Source organism: Neovison vison, chromosome 11 (assembly GCF_020171115.1).
Source record: "Neovison vison isolate M4711 chromosome 11, ASM_NN_V1, whole genome shotgun sequence".
Lineage (NCBI taxonomy): Eukaryota > Metazoa > Chordata > Mammalia > Carnivora > Mustelidae > Neogale > Neogale vison.
The window spans coordinates 182,622,535-182,643,763 of record NC_058101.1 but is presented as its reverse complement, the minus strand read 5'-3'; the positions used below and the strand labels follow the sequence as shown (position 1 = coordinate 182,643,763).

At 40.3% G+C, this 21,229-nt stretch overlaps 1 protein-coding gene across 7 annotated transcripts in view; it reads left to right on the top strand.

The window, feature by feature from the left end:
- Positions 1-21,229, top strand: part of NRG1 (neuregulin 1) — a 1,114,604-nt gene that overhangs the window by 989,994 nt on the left and 103,381 nt on the right. The window lies entirely within an intron of this gene.

Genomic DNA, 21,229 nt, shown 5'->3' with positions numbered 1-21,229 from the left:
AAGAGATGAGTAGAACGATCTTGCCCACTGCTGGCACGAGGCAGCGTTCCCTCCGGCTGGATTGCTCACGGGCTGGGTGGGGGGGACCCGCAACTTGAGCGTCTGTGAGTCATGCCTGAATGTCACTGCGATCCCATTGATTTCTAACACTTTAAAAAAAAATTTAGACCTCAGAGCATCCTTTCTGTTTGACATAGTGTGCCCTCCGTGGAGGGGCGAGTGTGGTTTCCGCGTGTGTCTCGTGCCCAGGTGGCTTTCCATCACCCCTCCTCACCCTTCTGTTACCCTCCGCCTCCCTGAGATCCCCTGCCACCTGGTATCTGCCTCCGTCCCTCCTTCCTGTTCCCTTCCCTGCTTTTTCTGTCTTAATTGGCTCCTCCTGATATAGCCCATCTACCGTGCTCACCCCCCACCCCGGCAGGTTCTCGCTGTCCTGCCCAGCTTGGAGTTTCAGCTACTGAGCTCTTTATTTCCTTGCGGACGCAGTCCAAAGTCTGCACGAAGGGGTTTTTTCCAAATTAGTTTTGTCTTCTGTAGTCAAACGTTTAAAGAGCTTCCTTGGCAGTCGTTAAAAAGTACAAGATCCATTAGTAAGGTGCATCGTTTTGTTTTGTTTTGTTTCCCAGACATGTCATTTTTGCCCGTCAGGCTGCAGCCGCGCAGTTTAATAACCTGTGAGGGAGGAGAGCCCACGCTCTTAAAACCAGACAGAACAATGTGCTGCTGTCGCGACTGGGTCACTGCGATGATGCTCATACAATGGAAAGTTGACAGCGATGAAACCATGAGTAGTCAGATTGCCTCAAGCGTCAGTAGAGAGGGAGGAGTTTCCTCCAGCTTTTTTTTTGCTAAATGTTTTTGATTTATTTTCGTTTCTCTTGTCTTCTGCTACTTACTTCCTACCGTGGATGAATATTCCCTTAGTAGAAAAAGTAAAAGATGAGAGGATTTGGTTCTTAAGACCGTGTGTGAGATCTCTAAGAGTGGAGGGTAAGTGTTCCGTGATGACATACTCACCGCTTGTGTTTCCCTGTGGATGCTCAGGAAGGATAAAGGACATATTCCCCAGATGTTATGTTCGGAATAAGGGAGAGCCGTGGGGTAGGGAAACACAGAAAACTTGACTTGTGCTTGTGATTCAGGATCGTTTCCTACACAGCAGCTTCAGTGGCAAAGATTAAAAAGAGAGAGAGAGAGAGAGGCTTGTTTTTCAGGTGTAATTAGGAAAGAACCTCCTTTCTGCAGACACGGCTTTGTATCTTTATCAAATCCCTGAAGCATCATTAAAGGTCTGACAGATATCACTGCATTCACCGCCCCTTCCCACCTGGCAAAGTGACCGGGAAATAATACCCAGATGAAATGACAGGCTATAAAAAGCACATTCAGATCCTGCAAAGAGAAGCAAAATTCACAGGGAAGACAAGGTTACCTCCTTATCGTTATTGCTTGAAACTAGTCATTAATTAAAATGTTTCCAAAAAGGTTTACTTGTCCGGAAAGAGAAAGAGGACCTTTGGGGGGGGAAAAAAGTCTATAATTTTGTCATCTTTGGGGGAAATAGAAAAGCAAACAAAGACCATCCAGTTACCTTTTCCTGATCTAGGACCATGTCAAAAAGTATGTTTTGACTGTCTGAGAAATTATTTTTTAAGGTAAATTCTTCTACTAAGGGATTTCATTAGGGTATGCATTCCATATAGTTTCTCCTTTCTTTATTTTCGAGCTCGGGCATTGATTTTCTGGCATATGCACTGAGTGGAAAAGATTTACTGCTGCCTAAAAGCATCGCAGTGGCCAGTTCTGGCCAGAGACACAGCTGCGGCATTTTGAAGTGTGTTGGAGATCAGCCTGGAAAAGCAGCATGGGAAGTAGTTTTCTCCTGAAAAGTTTGGGGTAGACGGTGCTTAATACTTTACAGCCTATGGGTTTTTTGTGTGGAAAACTCTGTGTTAATTTTTGGGGGGCTAGTGCCTGAAAACAATAAAAATACAAATATCCCAAAAACTATGAGTCTGTTTGTGGGGGTGGGGAGGTGGGGGGAGGGAGACTGGTCCAGGGAGCTGTGTTTTCTGAGCTTCCTTTAATGGTTGCTTTGTTGTTTAAAGAGCTTGTAACCATCCACTAAGGAAAAGAAAGAAAAAAAAAAAAAGGTTGGAATGAGACTGTCATTTTGTAACCTTGTTCACTTTTCTCCCCTTCAACTCAGAAAGTACTGCTTAGTCACGGGAAGATCCAGAGCCTTAAGATGGTATACATCTTAAGATGACGTTATCATATCCAAAACATGCTTCTCAGCGGTTTCAAGTCCATACTCTCCCTTTCCTGTCTGTCTGAGCATGTTCAGCATATTATGCACAGAGCTGTAGCCTTCAAGGTCATAGTCTGTGGAGGGCTAATTGATTCTTCTTTATCCTGGAGCCTAAGAGAGTGGAAGAGAAACAATCCTAGTAATTGCGTCTGCTCTATTATTCCCCAACCAATCTACCTTCTAGTATTAGGCTTTTATTCTATAAACACTGAAATTACTCCCCTTCCTGCTGACTCTTTTAAAATTAAAACGTTCTCTGTCTTTATTGTAATAAAAAGCAATATATAACGTTTTCAGTTGCCTATAGGAATAGTGGTTACATCAGGTTTTCTAAAATGGGCATTTCTCTCTTAAGGTAATATAATTTCATGTTTTCACCAGATTAATCTATGCATACATCTAGATCTCAGGAGATCTAATGCAGGATTGGAAAAATATATATACTTTTTTTTTTTAATTTGAAGTTTTTCTGTGTTTGGTTAGTGGTTCTCCACTATTATATCTTTATATGCCATGGTAATTGTTAAGTTTTTATTTCTCACTGGGGCACATAATACTTGAACCATTAATTTGTTTTCTTTGCCTGGGCTTTAAAGATTTTTCTTAACCTTTATTTATATGGGAAGAACTGACTCTGGGAGATTGCAAACTCAGGTTACTATAAAAAGAGCTGATTAATTAAATTGTCGCATGGAACCAAAGTGCCGTCTTGCAAGAAATATATTTCTGGATGGGAGAGACTGCTTGACAACACAGTCCATAGAGTAAGAGTGTGTTAGTATTTTCATCTTAGGCCAAATTTGCTTTGCTTTGTCTTAAATCTCTTTGTACGGGGTTGCATGGCAAACCATTGTTACCAAAGTGACAACACAAATCACTACCATTTGCAGAAGCCCAGTGTGATTAATTGAATATACCAAAGGATTTCTTCCTTTCAGTTTAAAAGTGGCATTTATTTTAAGCCCAAGAGATTCTTCTAGGCCCTTGCAACTGTACTCTTAGGTATTTCAGAGTGGTGATTTCAGATAACTTATCTCCACTTTAACCAAACTTATTTAAAGCCCAAGACATTTTAAACTTTTTTTTTTTTTAAGATTTTATTTATTTATTTGACAGAGATTCCAAGTAGGCAGAGAGGCAGGCAGAGACAGATGAGGAAGCAGGCTCCCTGCTGAGCAGAGAGCCCGATGTGATGAGGGGCTCCATCCCAGGACCCCGGGGTCATGACCTGAGCCGAAGGCAGAGGCTTTAACCCACTGAGCCACCCAGGCGCCCCCCCAAGACATTTTAAAAACTGGGAGAAAGTGACAGATCCTCAACCGAACCCAAATAGTTTGATCAATTCACTGGTGAGGAGGAAATCGGGGCTCTGAAAGATTTAATGACATTCTTTTACGAAAATGCACAACATTCCAAAAGGTTTAGTGAAATCCAAAATAGTAGAAAACAGAGGAGTGTCCTGTCCCGCAGAATTTAAACCCACACGTGGCATTTTTCTCCTGTCAGCTTTTCCCCGGTCTAGAGAGAACAGGACTGGAGACCGACTCTAGTGGCTTCAGTGGCATCCAACGGACAGGGATGTTTGTCAAGTGGGACCCCTGATGGAGCATGTATAGTTCAGACTATTAAATTCAATCTCCTTCCCGCCTTCTTGTTTTGCTTTTATTAAACGTTCCGTAGTGCTCGTCTTTTCCCTTTTTATTTGATCATCCGTACAGCATCCGGCTTGCTGTTGATAACAGATCGGGTTTTGCAGGGTGGGCTCTTGGCGGACACGGAGCAGGTGGCTCTGTGGCTCGCCTCTTTCCCGCACTGCTCACCCTGTTCCTCCTTGTTCCTCGATGATCCCTAGATGGGTTTTCTCCTCTGCTTGGCCTTCCCACCCACCCAATTATCTCTGGAATCCTCCTTGATTTTTCTAATGATGCCACTTCGGCTTTATTTATTTAATATTTCATTGCATTCTAAAATACTAAAGCTTCTTCACTGATCTTTTCACATAGTTCATTACGTCTTAATACTGAATGGTTATTCATACACATCACAAACACACATACACAAATACGTCTCTAGAACAATATACTGGTTTCTTATGGGCACAGTTGATTCAAACTTGTGTCCCGCTTCTGGATCGCTCCGTCTTCTTTTCCTTAGTATGTTTCACACTGTTTCTCCACTGACTCTTACACTTTTGTACAAATCAGCATTTCTGCTTTCCTGGAAAGTCATTACATCCCAAACCATATATCATCTTCTTCCTTCCCATTTCCTTTTACTGTCACCTCATTGGATCCTTTTAAAGTGTAAAGAAAGAGATATTTTATAGATTGAGAAACTGAGGCATAAAAACGTTATGACTTGTTGACGTGCTCGCTTCAGCAGCATATACTAAAAAAGTTATGACTTGTTGAAAGTTGAGCACAGAACCTCTAAGGACTAGAACATAATAACTCTTGTCTTCGGAATCTCTTTGACCTTTCTAGTCAGCCATGAGCTATTCCGTGTCTATTTTTATGACCATGTTTCCATTTTTATTTTTTTTGTATGTCCACAGTTTTCTTCTATTATTTTCTCTCTCTCTTCGTTCAGTGAATACACATCAAGCACCTACTACGCACCGAGCCCTGTTCTAGATTGACCTTATGGCAATGAAAATAAAAGCTCTTGCCCTCATAGAGCTTATGTTCTCATGAATTTGAAGAATCTAGTTGCACAGTTAAATCCACTTGAGTTATTTCTTTACTTAACTATACGTATAATCCTCTGTATTCAGCATTTCTTCTCTTTACCTTTTTTTTTTTTTTTCACATTTTGATGACCATTTCTGACCCTCCACTGGTAGATTCCTCCCCTCTAGCTGTTGAATGCAGAACACTTGCCTTTATCTTAAATGTCCTTAATTTTAAAGTCACACCAGTTCCCACCTGTGCTACCAACAAGGTGGGTAACTTGGGGTGATTCATGTTTGGCCTGTAAGACACATTTTAAGCAAAGCGTTGAAGTGATTGGGAAAGTAGTCTTTATCTAGTCTCTGGAAGCCTTTTAAAATGAAAAATACATACATAATTCTTCTAGCATAGAAATACAGTACGATTATTTCCAGATTCTAGAAAGCTGAAGCACCTATAAATATTTTTGTTTTTATTTCTTGGTCATATTTTCCATTTATTGTTTAGGCTTAAAGAACAAGAATATTAAAACACTCCCAAGGATTTTTAGTTTCACTACCCAGAGAAAGGCTGGCATCTGCCATTAAGGTATTAGTTCTCAAAATGAATGAAAACTTAGGTTCATGTACCATTCAAATGAAGAGTGATTGAGGAGAAGGAAATAAAGTTAGTCCTCATCACCTCAAACCTTGTTGCTATGTTTGCCACAGTGAATTTAATCCACTGTTGTGTGTGTGTGTGTGTGTGTAAGCATTCTAAGATTATTTGCGAATAATTTAATTGATATTCTATAATCATAGAATTTTACATGTTGAACATACGTTAAGATTATCTGAGTGACTTCCGAAGTGAGGAAATTAAAATCTGGAAAAGTGACCAAGGTCACTCCCAACTAATTCATGGGAGTGCTGAGAGGAAACTAGAATGATTCTGGTTTTCACTGCACCTTGTGTTTCTTTTCCAAACTGTCTTTAGCATTTTTATTCAAGCAGTATATATCATCTTAATCTAAATGGCTTTCCTGTTAATTATATAAATCCTCATTAGTAAATTCTCTCACTCCATCTCAGATGTTCTCTTTAGAGAAGAGACTTACGTGTCTGATTTTGATCAGTCTGGGACTCCCCTCTGGAGTGGAGGTTGAATGGATATACCTCTCTCGATAACATGGTTTATGGGAAAATCTTTTCACAATCGAAGTTACTCCAAATGAAATGTGTATTCAGAAAGAATTTAGTTTCTTCTACATGGAAATATTTAAGCAGTAACACATTTGAGGGAGTTTCGTGTTTCAAGCAACTTATGAAATATATTTACCTCTCGGGCTGATTCTCTCAGTTTCTTGTCCAGAGCATTAGCTTTCCCATTGGGCAGACTTGAGTTTTTTTGTTTTTTTTTTTTAAAGATTTTATTTATTTATTTGACAGAGAGAGATCACAAGTAGGCAGAGAGGCAGGCAGAGAGAGAGGAGGAAGCAGGCCCCCTACCGAGCAGAGAGCCCGACGTGGGACTCGATCCCAGGACCCTGAGATCATGACCTGAGCCGAAGGCAGCGGCTTAACCCACTGAGCCACCCAGGTTAATCCTACCTGCCTTTCCCGTGGTCTCAAGCAAGTTACACCATCCCTCTGAATCTGTTTTGCCTTTTATATCTGAAGATAGTAGTATGCCTCTCTTGGATCTGTTTGGGGGATTAAATGAGATATTGGAAAATACCAACTCTCAGGACTAAACCATGGTAAATATGAAAACAGTACCAAATTTCCCCCTCATTCTGTTTTTGATTCTCTTCTTTACTTTATGCTTTTCCTCATTTGACCTCAACAGAGTGGTTTTGTAAGTTTAGAGAGTAAGTTTAGATAGGAGTGGGGAAATCTGTGAAAAACTTACACCTAAGGTAAGAGTTGAAGAGACATCATAGTTAAGTGGAAATTGCTCTGGAAACCTGATACCAAGTCCCGGCTCTACCACTTATAAGCTAGATAGGACCTTGAGCAAATCACTTCACCATTTGAGATTTAGGATTAACATCTAAAGAAATGGGGAGGGGCGCCTGGGTGGCTCAGTGGGTTAAGCCTCTGCCTTCAGCTCTGGTCATGATCCCAGAGTCCTGGGACCGAGGCCCGCATCGGGCTCTCTGCTCAGTGGTGAGCCTGCTTCCCCCTCTCTCTCTTTGCCTGCGTCTCTGCCTACTTGTGATCTCTCTCTCTCTGTGTCAAATAAATAAATAAAATCTTTAAGAAAAAATAAAGAAATGGGGATAATTAATACTTAAAACTCTCCAAAGATTGTGTTAGGGGCAAGATGCATTACTCTGTGTGAGAAAAATACATCCTATTAGTACAAAGTTTAAGAAGTATTAACTTCTTGGGGCACTTGGGTGGCTCAGTCAGTTGAGCATCCGACTTGGTTTCGGCTCAGGTCGTGATTTCCAGGTTGTGAGATCGAGCCCCACATCAGGCTCCATGGTCAGTGGGGAGTCTGCTTGAAATTCCATCTCTCCCTCTGCTTTTGCCTCATCCCTGCTCACTCATGCACATGTGCTCGCTCTCTCTCTCAAATAAATAAATCTTTTCTTTTTTTTTAAAGTATTAATTTCTTTCCTTTTCCTCCTCTCTATCAGGGTTCATATGTATATGTATTCATGAGTGTTAACATTCCCAGGAATAAATTATAGACAGTCGTAAAAGGTGAATTAATTTGGTTTGTCTTAGAATGATATAGAACGTTACAATTTCTTGAACCCTAGTCCCATAAAAAGAGTGAGGCTGGAATATATGAATTATTATGTTTTAAAAATATTTTACCTATAATTCAGGAGAAAGGGCGCAAGAGAGAGCATGAGCTGGGGAGAGGCAGAGGGAGAGGGAGAAGCAGGTTCTCTGCAGAGCAGGGAGCCTGATGTGGGGCTCGAACCCAGGACCCTGGGATCATGACCCGAGCTGAAGGCAGACGCTAAACTGACTTAGCCCCTTCAGGCACCCCTGGAATATATGGATTATTATTCTTAGAGTAGTGTTCAAAATTTATGCTGTAATGGGCTTTCTTGTGGGTACAATAATAATGAGTTACTTGTAAAAGAGGAAAAGACAGAGGATTACTAAAATTGTGTTTTGTAAGGGAAGCATAATCTATGGGAAGATTAGGATAATGAAAGGAATCTATATGGTTTAGATGTAGGGCATGGGATGAATTCTTCTTGATCTAAATGAAAATTATATTCACCTCTTTTCACTGTTGCAAACTGGGATTTCCAGACACCAAAATAAAGGAATTAAGCCATTTTTGCCATTTCACCAAAGTCATGGAAATAACAGTGTACAATCATTGAGCTAATCAAATATCGAAGTTCTTTTAATTTGCTTAATAATATTATATCTATAATATAAATATATATGCTTTGGATTTTTATATATATAATTTATACACATAGTATTCCAAATCAAAGAGAAGAGGGTTTGATGATTACTTACTATTTAAGATTGGATAAATAAAAACATTTAAAGTGTAGAGGAAAAGATTTCGATGCTTGGGGGGAAAAAACTCAACTCTAGTTCCATATCTTATGCTATAGGCTTGTAAAAGGTAAAAAAGAAAACAGTATTGTTTTGGAAGAGGGAATTATAGCTTAAAAATGTACTGGAGATTCTGTTGGAATGAATTTGGAATGAAATCTTGTAAGCTGGATTACTGGTCACAATTCTACCAAAAAAAAAAAAAAAAAAAAAAAAACCCACAAAAACAAAAACAAAACACACCCCCCAAAACCCAAAACCAATGGTACTGATCTGGGTATATGTGACCAGCATAATATATGTGTTTTCATTTATTCGTTAATGTGGACATAGAATTATGTGAAAACTTTTATGCTTTGGTCATCTTGATTGTTATTAACTCAACTTTATTGGGTTGACTGCAGAAGTAGGACTCTGACTCAATACTGGAGCAATGAGGCAGCCACCTGTAAGGGGTAAATATGAGATAACAGTTGCAGGTGGAGTTTCCATGGGTATACGTTGTTCTGACTGAGCAGTATGAATAAACTGATTGACCCAATAAAATTTGATGAAATATAGGGGAAGACTTCCTAGAGTGAAGCAGCTTTTCTTTTTCATCACGAACGTGATGTGACAAGATGAGAGCTGATTTACTACACAAATCTTCCAAAGATAAGCTTCACAAATCTTCCAAGATTTGAATGTTTGAATTGCCTTCCTTGAGGTACCATTTATCCTCACCAGAGGGGAAATTAATCAACTCTATTCTAAGCAGAAATTAGTATAGCATTTTATATTCATGTAATTCCCTAATTAAAAAAAAAGAACCCACTCTCCCATAACTTACTTTATTCTAAAAACTCATCATTTAAAAGTCAGCCAAATGTCCATATATTCATAGCTATTTGGAAGGCAGATGAGAATAACACAGAAGACAATGGTAGTTGCCATGAAGGAGAACTTGATTAGGAAACGAACAGGTGACACTAGGACTCTCAAGTCTTAGCTTTGTTACCTGTGTCCATGTCAGATGTTGCTATGATTTTATTTCTCCAGTTCCCTCTCTACTCCCTCTTATTCTTTCTTTCTTACTTGCTAACCCAAGGTTACTTTTCTCTTTAGTCTGCTATTCATACCCCAATATTATTTTCCCACTAATCTCACTAGGCCGTCCTCCCACCCTGATCGGATGGTGGTATCCCAGAGCATCAGAGGTTACAGAGCGGATGGCTCGAGCCTGTGGTTTCTCGTGGGGTGGGTTGTTGGGGAGAGTGAAGTGAGACCTTAACCGCAGTCTTGACCATGATTAGCCTGGTGACTTTCAGTGTTGCCTCTTCCTTTGCTAAGTAACAGGAAGTATTTGTTTTATGAAGTATGTTGGTGACATACAATAAAAGCTCCATAAATAAATGGAATGATCTAAGGACAGTGGAATTGAACTCTTGTTAGCATTAGTTTGTAATCCCTTGGTGGAGCTTCCTGGGTCATAATTGCTTGCTCTTTGGGGAGCAAAGGGAATCAGTAATCATTGATTGTTACAGGATGCTAAGTCTTGCCTACAAAGCAAATCTTAAGAATGGCTAGTGGCAACATTCGGTGTTACAACTCTGATCTTTCCAGAGATCAAAGCTGCATTTTTACTGTTTTCTCACCAAATAACTCTTAGGATTTTTCAAAAAGAAGAGAAAAAAATAATATATACTCTGCAAAGACTTTGGTTTACATACCAAACAAAAACATTCTATAAAATGATTACTCTAGTCTTCTTATATTTCTATTTCAATGCCAAGAGGGAGATATTGAACTTAACCCCTGCCCAGGGAGTTCCATTTGATGTTGACTGTGGTTAGTCATAGTCAAGGACCTACATATCCCTACCTATTTAGTGAACTATACATTAAAAACTTTAGTATCAATACATAAGTCTTGGGCTTCACAAAAATCTTTGGGAAATTGGTTATTCTGGATTGTTGAATTTTATAAATAGCTAAACTTTGATTTTCTCCCTTTTGGACTGAAATCTTTTAATAATCTGGGTAACTTGTTAGTGGGATTTATCCAATATAGGATCTTCATAACGTTGGGTACTGTGCTATCTGGAGGATATAGTGGGTTATGTTCAAACTTTCTTGAATACATCATCTTATTAGGTCATAGTGGGTTATATTAGGAATTCTAACCTGAGGGCCGTATATATTTTGAATGTGTGTTGGCTTTTTGCATAATCACAATGATAGTTTCAGAGTTTTAGACATCATAGAAACAATGGAAATGAAATCTTTTCTTTTAGCATAAAGAAATAGACTCAAAGATGTGAAAGTTGCCAGTGATCACATAGAACCAGAAGATGTTGATGATATTTTCATATATTGTGTGCTTTCCTCTATCAAGTCACTTTGACTTATGTTGGGAAGAAAAATTGAGGTACACCAAGAGTGACGTTGGGTGTGGCAGCACAAGAAGGAAGAAAATGACTTGAAACCTACCTTACATTTCTGGAATTTTAATTTGGAGAAATTCAGTATAAAGTTCAGTCCTTACTAACTATGAAAACACGGTTCTGGACACTTTAGAAGATGATTTGCAAAGCCTGTATGTATAGCTTATATATAGCAGTATATGCATTCTCTAGAAAAATTCACATTTTGGGGATAAAGAATTTCATTTCATTATAGTGTAGGGAGTAAAGGCACACACTGGATCCAGATTGTGTGGGTTTGAATCCAAGCTCTGTCTCTGGCTGTGTGACAGTACAATTTATATAGACTGTCTGTGCCCCAGTTTCCTTATATTTGAAATGGTGGCAGTAATTGTACTTGCCTCCTGGGTTTTTGTGAGGATCAAATAAGTTAATGGACATAAAGCACTTGGACTAGTACCAGGCACATAAATGCTACGTAAGCACGAGCCACCATTACCGTGCAATTCTTTAAATTAAATTACATTTCCTTGAATTCCAGATTTGATTCCTTGCTATTGCTATAACAGGCTTGAAGAAAGGGGCCGGAATTTCCAGGGACATATTGACAAAGATGTGGATATGCTGCCATTTTGGCTTGGTTTGTTCATGTGGCTTTTCCTCTGTGTATTTCCTGCTCCTGTCATATCTGCATTGTTCTCAGCAATTAGAAGGAGAGCTGAGAGAGATAGTCATCTGTCGACTTGTCAGCCCGAAATAGAGCCACATGGTGGAGATGGTTTTAGAGACAAAGTCCTCCTCACCAGCGAGAGGCCCTCAGTCGATACTGCTGTGGAGAGTCACATGCATGCGTAATGAAGTCTATCCCTGTGTCTTCTTAGCCTGTCATTTGTTGGTGCGCAGGTCCACAGGGAGACAAAGAATTCCCCTTAGCTGGTGGAAAACAACTGAAGAAGTCTTGAATGCCATAATGCTGTCCTTAGAGCAAAGCCTAAGTCTCCTTGTTATCCAGATGTAGCCCATAAATTAAGGTGCTGATTGGTGCTGTCCATTATGACATAACAGTGGTTTGGAAGTCTTTGAATTTTATTAAACAGGATCATAGCAGAACCATTGACATTTTAAAGATGTAAGAGCTGTTATAGATAAACTGGTCAAGATATTTTACTTTCCTCCTGAGGAATCCAACATCCAAAAGTGTGAAATGGTTAGGCATTACATATCTTCATAGTTAATAAGAAACAGAGAGACTGGTCTAAAAGATGGGGAACGTCACCTTATTGTACTTTTTGCAATATCCTTTGCTATTTTAATTAATTAGAACAGTTTTTAGAGCTGGAAGAACTCCATTTCTGCCCCCACCCCCGTCTTCACATTCTTTATTGAGCACCTACTCCATAAGCTTTATTCCAGGAGTTTATTTTCTAAAGAAAACAGTTGAAAGAACAGTAACTTAGTAAATCCAGTACTGTTTTAGAAGGAGGTAAATTGTATGGAAAATAGCCAACTTAAGTAGAATGATCAGTGTAGGCTGCCCCAAAAAGGTAACAGTTAATGAAAGACAGAAAGAGGTTAAGAGAGTTTCATGTGGGTATAAGGAGGAAGAATGTTCTGGGCAGAAGAAAAAAACCTATGCAAAAGCCCAAGATATTTCCTGGCATCCTGGGGCAGGGAGGAGAAACAGAAGACCGGTGTGGCTTGATTAGTGATTGAGAGAGTAAGAGCCTATACCAGGGAAGTGAGGACACCTGACATACCGCTGGACATATGGTGGCTCTCCCACCGGTTGGGGATGGAGAATCCCATTGCAGACTTTTGAGCGGCAGAGGGATTCAACATGCCTTAGGTTTCAAAGGAATCCCTGAGGAGATGTTACATAAGCTTCCTGGAGAGGGATCATGGCGGAAATGGCAGGACCAATGAGGAGACGTTGCTGTAACCCAGACCTGTGGCTGTAGGCGTTCTAGCAGTGGGGGTTAAAGATTTGATTGAGTTGCTGGATTCTGAATGTATTTTGAAGATAGATTTAGAATGATTTAAACATGGACTGGAGAAAAGATAGGAGAGATGTCAAGGATGATTTCTGACGGGGCGGTTGAAAGGATGAGGTTATCAGCTGAGATGAGGGAGTCTGGTGGGGAAGAACTGAAGGTCATTTTGCTCAGTCTCCCCATTTCTTCGATGTCAAGTAAGTCAAGGTGCTTGCCAGAATTAGAACTGTGGACATTATTTCCTGGTAACTATAGAAGAAGGACATGCCTGAGAGTCCCCGGTAAAATCGATACAGTCATGCACTATCAGAGGTCCTTATAAATGCAAAGGAAGAGTTACAGCGGAATCCGTGACATCCAGCTAGAATGCCCTGTAAACCCATCCAGAACCCATTACGTGCGATGGAATTAAGCCCTGAGGGATGCTGGATAGGCTTCCAATGAACCAATTTATAAATCTTCTTTTTGTGATTTCCTTTTAACTAAGCTGGTTGTTCTGTGTTCGCATTCTGTTCAAGGTATTCCCTTTTCCAGAGAGCAAATGACCCCATTCCTCTCACAGTTCACTCTTGGGGACCTCTGAAGCTTTATTTCAGGAGTCCGCTCATCTTAGATTTCTTCTATCCCTAAACTGAACTAAGTACCCTCATATGGGCTTTTGCATAATCCAGTATTTTGTCCACCGATTTCCCTCAAGCTCTGTTCACATAGTACCTACATGCTTCTCTTCTTCAAGATCCAGGATTTCTTTTGTGCTTGTATACATGGCGCACACAGTGGCATATAATAAGTCCTACATGATTACTAAATAGAAGTACTGTCTGTCTCTGGTATAGGATTTTTTGCTTCTCTATTAAAATCTTAATTTTCTATGTTTCTTATGAAAAGATACAACACAAATAGTAGAAGATACTTATTCTCAAATTGCTCTTCAAGCTAACAGTGTCAGCTGTTTCTTGTCTCACTGAATACCTGTTCTCTCTACTTCACTTTTTGGGGCAAGTACACAGGCAGTGACATCAGACAAAAAGCAGTTATTATTATTTTTTTTAAATTTTGTTTATTTATTTGACAGACAGAGATCACAAGCAGGCAGAGAGAGGGCGGGGGAAGCAGGCTCCCTGCTGAGCAGAGAGCCCAATGCGGGGCTGGATCCCAGGACTCTGGGATCATGACCTGAGCCAAAGGCAGAGGCTTAACCCACTGAGCCACCCAGGCGCCCCAACAAAAGGCAGTTTTTAAGAAAGGAGTAATGTAAAAGTCCTAGACAATCCACTTTATTTTCCTGATTTTCTAGCACTTCAGATAGTGTGAAGCCCCCTTCACTGGCCAAGATGGTGGTCACACATTTCTGAAATATGCAGTCCTCTGCTCAGCCTGTGCCTGTAGTCTCTTTACCTCCCTGTCCTCCGCTACACCCCAGTTTTACCCACTACACAAGTGTTGTCCAAGTTCTCCTTTTTTAGACAACTCCAACATAACAATCATCACCTTAACATCTTCAATACTCATGTGTGAGCTCAACCATCCTTCCTCTTACATAATTATTTCATTGTTTCGGTTGTGTGTGTTTTATGTCCCAGGAGAGATGGTCTCCTGTTTGCATTCATTTACTTCTCCATACCTAGAGAAGCATGTTAAGCACTTGCTAGCTATACAGCCCTGCATTCAGAGTGGTGGGGTTAAAAGAGATTGATAGAGCTGGTTTCTGTCCTGTAAGGGCTTGATCTAGTCAAAGACATCAAACACTTGCCATTAACTAGAATACAAAGTAGTATGGGAATGTTTGAAGAGAGAACACGAGAAGGTGGAGGTCAACGGAGACTAATGGCTGAAAAGGAATGGACTCAGAGGCGTCTTCGCTGAGATGGAAGTTAGAGGTGAGCATTGAAAGGCGCATACAGTTCTGACGGGAGCAGGTCATTTAGGTGAAAGGAAAGGTGTTTGAGCAAAAGAGCCAAGAGCAAAACGGGCTTGATGGGCACAATGATGAGTAGACAAGTGTCGTATGAAGGGACTCACGGATAGCTAGCATTTATGAAGCATGGATTGTGGACTCCGTATTTTATGTGTGTTATCTAATCGTTACCAACCCTGACTCCCCCCAAAGCCCCCACAAGCTGGGTACTACTACCATCCCCCTTCTAGAAGAAACTGATGGAACAGAAGAAACCGGTGGTCCCGACAGGAATGAGAAGAATGGTGATGATGTAATCTGAGTGGGAGAGAGGGAGCAGGAAGGAAAGCACAGGTATTAGACTAAGGGAAAGAATTCCACCGGACTCATTCAGTGTAGGGGAGGAAGGAAGTGATTCTGCACACATGAGTGTTTTAGTGGTTGTTAAATTAAGGAACTTCTGAATGACAAACATTTGCATGGTGCGTACTTATTGTGTCCTATTAAGTCTTTACTCATGTACACAATCCACAGATTTACGATAGGAAGCGATTTGGGCTCCAATTTCCTGGAGGCATTCATTGTTTCTTCCTGATGAAGCCACTCAATTAAAGAATATTTATTGTTCTTTTGGTGCTGTATAAAAAATAACATTGATAGAATACAGAACGTAAAGGCATTTTTATTTTAGTTCTTGTTGAGATTATTCCTTGTTGCTGATGGATCAGAATCCTTTGAGGATATATGTCCTCTTTTATAGGCCCCAGTAATTTATGTGCTGAGATTTGTTTTGATGTGGAAATTACACATGGAATTTGTGGTTACCCAATCTAGTACACGGTCTCTGTGTAGTATATTCATAGCATACGACTTGCATAACAAATTATTTTTGTTAGTGATGCTGTGGTTGAATTTCCAGCTTACGATAATAAAATTATTACCAAAAGCCTGTAGAAAACTGTGTTCCTACAAAATCATGTTCATTTTTTTTCTCTGTTTTCACGGGATATTCAGGCAAAGCAGTACATTCATTAAGTTCCACAAGTTAGTTCCTTCAGTTTGTTCAAAATATGAACTCTGAAGTGCTGCCGTTATTAGAAGATTTTGGCAGAGTATTAATAATGACATTCTCAATTTGTAGCTCTTTCATCCATGTAATTTTAATGATATATTAGTATGTTCTAGGGAAAGGAATATTTCAGGATTAAAGCGGCAATCAATATGTTGGTGCATTTATTCAGTTTTTCAAATCAGCTAAATGGAAGGAGGCAGTACGGTTTCTGCTAGCACTTCTCAGAAACAAGCCATTGATACTGGAGGTTTAATCAAACGTAACCCGCTGTAGATGTAAGTAGCTAATGTTGGAAATACTTCCTTCCTTAGTTGTGTATTTAAAGCAGTGCTTCCTAAGTTAATATTATTAAGAAGCTATTATTTTTTAGAATCGGGATAAAGAAAGTAGAATGAAAATACTTGCAGTGATTAAAATAAGCATAAAACAAAAAATTGAGCAGAAAGTTGAGTCTATTTTAATGTGATTAGAATATGTAATATTTTCTATCCAAAGATGCATTCCCATTTGAATTAAAATTCATTCAGTGATTAAAAAAAAAAAATCCCAGTTTCTTTTCTTTTTGCCTACTGTCTGATCTGGATCTTAGGTTTCTTTTGTAAACCATTCTTTTAGTTCTGCACCAAAATGCCTTCGCGTCCAAAGCAGTCGTTTAAAGAGAAGGTTGAATTTCTCCATTTTGCTTAGAAATTAGGATTTAGTTCTGCGTGTCTCCCCTTAATGCATGTTAGACGCATACACTTTGCAAATTCAGGAGCCCTCCATCACAGACTTTAAAGTCACGTGATCAGGGGACCGTGGGGCAAAGATCCCAGACAGACTATTCTTTGCATTTCAAAGCCTGCCCTCTTGTGCCCTGCTTCCAGGAGAAGAAATGGAAATCACCAGTAACCCCAAGTGAAAAATCCCTCTAGGTGCAGTGCAGGGAAGGATTCAATTTAGGTCCGTTGACTTTTGCCTTTGGTTTCAAACTTGCAAATGGAAACAACATTTTCATAGTTTTCAAGGGAAAAAGTGAGAAATTGGTTCCGTGTCCCTATTGTATCACTTCTAGTTCGCCTTGAACTGACTTAATGCAGAAGGCGCTCAGCAACAGGACCCAAACTCTAGGTGGTTATTACCTAATCTGTTTTTGTTGTATAGGGCGTGTATATATGGTCTGTGTGTAGTATATTCATAGCGGAATGAACAGTGGAATGATTTTTTAATGAATTCAGTCAAATTTGCGAAGAGTAGCATTTCCTAGGGAAACATACTGATAAGTGATTTCCTTACCCACGTATTCACGCTATCCCTGCTTCTCATAGCACTGTGCGTTTAGGAAGATAGAGTAGTAAGTGCTTGGTCAGAACATGCTTTAAAGACTTAGATTGCACTTGTGTCTTCTTTCCTTACCATTTGATCATTTGTAAGATCTTCTCTCATCCTTAATCATTAAAAGTGGCTGCCCAATGTTGATGCCCGACGCATAGGCCTGTTTCACACGGATGATCCGTTGCAAAAAAAAAAGGGTCTCATGACATTTTCCCATAGATGATGATGATGGTAAGAAGGAAGGAGGATGCCTGTGGTGCCCTTTTGAAATGTGAGGTCTTGGTTGGAGGTCTCAACTATCTAATACCTGGGAAGAGTCCCAGCCAGGATTTCCTGGTGAGATTTATTGCTCTTTGAGTTGTCAGCAGAGTGTTTCCTCCAGCTGAGCTCAGGGAGGTAATCCAGTTTAGATCACTAATGGGTCTCAATCAGGAAAATATGAGTGTAGGTGGTTGAAGTGTCAGGGTTGGGTTGGCCTCTGGCGGTGTGCCAGCTGGGACTGACCTGTCAAATAAGTATTCGCATTAGATACTCTCCTAGATTACCAGCTTCCCCATACAGCGCCTCACTGGCATGTTGGGACCATTTCTCATATTATGCATGCTAGAGACATGATAAAATCACAGACCATATATTGGTGTAATTAATTATGCCAAGCAATATTCTCACTGTTTATTTTAGTTTCTGCAACAAAACAATCCGTTTTCTGTTCAATTTCTATATTCTCAGATTCCTATTGTTTTGAAGAAGTAGGAGGTGTCTGCTTCTCTGTAGACATTGCTGATTCTGACCACCTACAACTTTAGTTTAGAAGACACACTGGTAGCAATAGCCTTTATTATTATCATCAGTATAGACCCAACTTCTATTAACAACAGTAAAGTCCTCTTTCTGTTTTCCTTTCATTTAATGAACAGTTTTGGAGGGATTATGTGGAATAGAATTCATTCCTTAATATTCATTGATAGAGTGTATTACATAAAGATATTTATAAGGAAATAGAGTATATGAGGCTTCCAAGACAGAGTGTAACACTGATGTATACAGAAACTCAAGGGATATGTTGACAACTGAATCCTTTCTGGGAATTACTTGCTGCAGCCTCAAAATATCCCTTTCGTCATACTATTTTGTATTGTTCTAGATGGTCATTATTCATTTCTCACTCATAATGAGGATGGGGTGGATAAAGTACCAATAGGAACATTATAGGGGAAAGGGGGCAGGAAGCAAAAGATAGAATAAGGTGTGCCTACCACGTGATATTTTTGCCAGTTGTCTTGATTCAGACTTGCTGATAATGTCCCAGATGTCTTAAGGATTTGACAAACATCTTTTAGTGTTTCCTTCTTGCTGAGGTCCACTCTGACCCTCCCACCAGGCCCAAAAGGAAATAAGGAAAGAAAGAGTATAGCTTAGTACATCTCACATTCTGTCAATATAGAAACGTTTCGTGTGGACACCAGATAGAGAAAATCGCCAGGAATTCTGAAGGCAACATTTATGTTGAATCGTTCAGGAAGTTTAAAATCCAGGGGCTAACTCTAGAAAGACATAGATCAGATCAGTAAAGTCAGATTGGAGTTAAGCAGCTTTGCTCTGCTCTGTACTGACATTTGAGTTAATAGAGTGGTTTCGAGTGGATTTCTTTAAAATATTACAGTTCATCTGACGTTCGGTTAAAACATAGCTCATTACTTACTTTGGAAAAATAATTGAAGTTGGTCTTACCAGGCCTTTCAAAATGCAGAGTTTTGCCTCATGGCATGTCCTGAAACAGGGAAGTGTGGCTCTCCTGGTCAGGTGGAACCCTAAGCCTGCCATTTAGCGATATTGTTGCTCATGGCCATTCTTACATTTATTAGAGTGGGTTGGAAAAGCGAAAATTGCAAAAGAAAGAAAACAATATATAATACTTTCTGACATCTCTCATGCCTGTCCCATGGAGTTATGTATATTTGTCAAAGTCATATCTGGCTGCATATTTGATTTTATATCTTGCTTTTAAAATTTTAATATTATATAATGAGCATTTTTACGTCATTAAATTTTCAAATACCTGAGCTTTTCTGCTTGATTTATTATGCCATCAAGTATTCCTGTTGATTTTGAAGGATTTTTTTGCTTAATGAAAACACTGTTGAAGTTCCTTCTCTTCTGCCTCACCATACTAATTCTGCCCCAGGACTGCAGCACAGACCTGGGCAGGCAGAGAGAGAGAGGAAGAAGCAGGCTCCCCACTGAGCAGAGAGCCCAATGTGGGGCTCGATCCCAGAACCCTGGGATCATGACCTGAGCTGAAGGCAGAGGCTTTAACCCACTGAGCCACCCAGGCGCCCCTGCTTTGGGCATTTGATCACATGCAGGTACAGCTAAGTGTGAGGCAAGGGGATTTGGAGGTTGACCTGCCTTCCAGCTTGAGAGCCAAATAGAGAGGCAGGGTTGGAAGCTGTAAATTCATTCAGTTTTGAGCCAACAAAAAAATGCCCATATGGTATCTGTCTTTGTCTGACTTCTTTTGCTTACCGTAATACCCTCCAGCTTCATCCACATTGTTGCAGATGACAAGCTTTCATTCTTTTTTTTTTATGGCTGAGTAATGCTCCATTGTGAGTGTGTGTGTACCATTTTTTTGTGGAATTTAAGAAACAACCAATAAGCAGTTGGGGGGTGGGGGAGACAGAGAAAGGTAAACCAAGAAACAGACTTTTAACTACAGAGAGAACAAACTGAAGGTTATCAGAGGGGAGGGGGTGAGGGATGGGGGAAATAGGATGGGGATGAAGGAGTACACTTGGGATGAACACCAGGTGTTGTATGGAAGTGTCAGATCACCGGAAACTAAAATTAAACTGTATGTTAATTAGCTGGAATTTAAATAAAAACTTTAAAACAATGCTGCCAAATGAACTCTATGGCTTTTCCTTACTCTTCTTCAGCTAGTCCCTTGGGCCTCTCCTTTCCTCTACATGCTCCTAAGAAAGTAGCAGGAAGGGCTTTCACTGGTATTTTTGGAATTACTCCATGGTTGTCTGCCCACCAGTTCCTGCCTCTCCCCTCACACGCCTGTCAAAACTGGATCTCCCTGCAGACAGGAAACCATGTCTAGGTCTTGGAAATCGCAGATGTTCTGCAGAGAGAGTGAATGATCAATGTTTATCAAAGTTAAAATTGTATGGGTGACATCTTAGAAATATGACGTCTCTGACGTTGCAGCGCAGAGAGAAGGCTCGGAACATTCGCTGAGCAAACCCTGACCAAAACCGTCTCGGCCTCCAGAGGGTGGAGGCCCCCAGAGGCTCCGCATTTCTGTTCAGATCACACAAGGCTCAGGGAGGAGGACAGCCTCGGCCAGGCTTGCCGTGGTAGCCCCAGGCCGTGGTAGCCACGGCCAGGCTTTCCGTGGTAGTGTCCCCAGCCACCCCAGGAACTGAGGTGGCTGGGGACACTAACAGTGACACTCCACTCCGGCGCTTTCCTTAGTTAATTATTGTTCCTTCTCTCCCGAGTACTGGGTTCATTTGGGTTTATTTTTATGCCGCTTTATTCTTAAGCAAATTAAAAAGAAATAGCAGCCTTGGGTGGTTCTAGGCCAACTGTTTGGACTAGTGGATATTGCAAGGGAGCTCAGTAGCAGAGGCCAGGAATTATTTTTGCTTTCCCTTACGCGTTCCTTTGTTATTCCTCATGGTATTACAGTGAATTGTCTCAGGATTCTTTCTGCTGCTTAGCAAGATTGACATGGGGGGGTCTTACCCTGGAAATGCAAAGGCTGATTTGATGAGGGACTTCTTTGTTCCCAGTATCTTGCATCAGAGAACCTTCCTCACAAATGAGAGGGGCCGGTTAGAGGTTTCCTGGGGATAACTTTTGGTCTACACTGCAGGGAAAAACCATGCCTTAATTACATAAGTTCAGAGGGAATATGGTCATTTTCATAATCAACTAGGTGCTTTTCATCCCAAAATGCTTAAAAATGTTAAGCAGCATACACAGACACACAGACACACACACACACACACACACTACCAATTTAATACCATTTTACTGTTTTTGACT